A 2,374-nucleotide genomic window follows, 5' to 3' on the forward strand; every position below is an offset into this window, starting at 1 on the left:
TTACATAGAATTATCATACATAGCAGCATATGTGTAGACAACCTGGGATAACCCAAAAAAAGTCAGACACAGTGACTTATTTTCATTGGGGTCCTTTGGACCGTTTAACCCTTAAATTGTCCAAACAAATTTACGTTCACATGTGTAGCGCTCCAAAAGTAGATCTACGTTTTTTTTACATATTTTCAAATATAACAAAAAAAAAGTAGATCAAAGTTTTTTTTACACGTTTTCAAATGTAAAAAAAGGAAAAGAATATCTATTTTTTTTACATACTTTCAAATGTTGAAAAAACATAGATCTACGTTTGGACCGTTTAACCCTTAAACTGTCCAAACAGATCTACGTTCAAATTCGTAGCTACAAAAGTAGATCTACTTTTTTTTACATATTTTCAAATATAACAAAAAAATGTAGATAAAAGTTTTTTTTACACGTTTTCACATGTAAAACAAAAAAAAAATCTAAATTTTTTTTTACATACTTGCAGATGTTGAAAAAACGTATATATACGTTTGGACCATTTAAGGGTTAAGGGGTTAAAGTAACAACGTTCGTAGGAGTTGCTCAAAACAGCAAGTGTTGTGTGGGTTGCCCCCTGTGAGGTTTGAACTCACGACCCCTGGTTTACGAGACCAGTGCTCTACCACTGAGCTAAGGAGGCGGACGCTCCCCAAGTCGCCTCCTCTTCAATTTTTATGCCATTTACTTTATTCATAAATCACAAAGAGGTACAATACCGTGACCAAAACGGTATTTATTTATTTATTTATTTAGTAATTTTAGCATACATACAGAGGTACAAAAAATACAGGTAAGAGCAGCATGCCAAAGCCAATACTATGCATAGCATTACGGGTTGGCTTAAAATTAACTTAAGATTAACTAAGCAATGATGAAATCAGTGATAAAACATTAATGTAAACAGATAACTATAAAGCACAAATGAGTATTACAAAGACAGGTCATATGGTTGCATGCATTGTTGTACATTCAGTCATATGGAGTATTCTGTTAGGTAGTGTATTTAAAAAAATAACGAAGTTAGATTGGGTCTTAGGTTTAACATTTGTGTGATATAATTGTGAGTAACATAGGATATACAATTTATAATGTTCAGTTATTCAGTATTTATTTGGTTTTGGGTGAGTAAGTGATCTTTGAGAAGAGACTTGAATTTATAAACAGGTAGTGTTTCTTTTATATTTACAGGTAATGAATTCCAGATTTTAGGGCCTTTTATGTGCATTGAGTTTTTGCATAGTGTGAGATGGACACGAGGAACATCTTTATTTACTTCCAGTACATGTACAAGGTATACCAGTACATGTACAAGGTATACCAGTACATGTACAAGGTATACCAGTACATGTACAAGGTATACCAGTACATGTACAAGGTATACCAGTACATGTACAAGGTATACCAGTACATGTACAAGGTATACCAGTACATGTACAAGGTATACCAGTACATGTACAAGGTATACCAGTACATGTACAAGGTATACCAGTACATGTACAAGGTATACCAGTACATGTACAAGGTATACAGACCATAGCTGACATCAGTGACATACTACTGCGTAATAAGTTACTTGTTATGCTGAGCATTTAGGTACTGGTACATAAAATATACATAGCAGCATATGTAAAGGACCCCAATGGAAATAAGTAAAGGACCCCAATGGAAATAAGTAAAGGACCCCAATGGAAATAAGTAAAGGACCCAATGGAAATAAGTAAAGGACCCCAATGGAAATAAGTAAAGGACCCCAATGGAAATAAGTAAAGGACCCCAATGGAAATAAGTAAAGGACCCCAATGGAAATAAGTAAAGGACCCAATGGAAATAAGTAAAGGACCCCAATGGAAATAAGTAAAGGACCCCAATGGAAATAAGTAAAGGACCCCAATGGAAATAAGTAAAGGACCCCAATGGAAATAAGTAAAGGACCCCAATGGAAATAAGTAAAGGACCCCAATGAAAATAAGTAAAGGATCCCAATGGAAATAAGTAAAGGACCCCAATGGAAATAAGTATAGGACCCCAATGGAAATAAGTAAAGGACCCCAATGGAAATAAGTAAAGGACCCCAATGGAAATAAGTAAAGGATCCCAATGGAAATAAGTAAAGGACCCCAATGGAAATAAGTAAAGGACCCCAATGAAAATAAGTAAAGGATCCCAATGGAAATAAGTAAAGGACCCCAATGGAAATAAGTAAAGGACCCCAATGGAAATAAGTAAAGGACCCCAATGGAAATAAGTAAAGGATCCCAATGGAAATAAGTAAAGGATCCCAATGGAAATAAGTAAAGGACCCCAATGGAAATAAGTAAAGGGCCTCAATGAAAATAAGTAAAGGACCCCA

General features: G+C 34.8%; 1 non-coding gene across 1 annotated transcript; it reads right to left on the reverse strand.

Moving 5' to 3' along the window:
* Positions 1-592: 592 nt before the first annotated feature.
* On the reverse strand, positions 593-664 carry TRNAT-CGU (transfer RNA threonine (anticodon CGU)). The gene has a single exon. It is a non-coding gene; the product is annotated as a tRNA-Thr (tRNA).
* Positions 665-2,374: the final 1,710 nt, after the last annotated feature.

This window comes from Cherax quadricarinatus, chromosome 96 (genome assembly GCF_038502225.1).
Source record: "Cherax quadricarinatus isolate ZL_2023a chromosome 96, ASM3850222v1, whole genome shotgun sequence".
In the NCBI taxonomy this organism is placed as follows: domain Eukaryota; kingdom Metazoa; phylum Arthropoda; class Malacostraca; order Decapoda; family Parastacidae; genus Cherax; species Cherax quadricarinatus.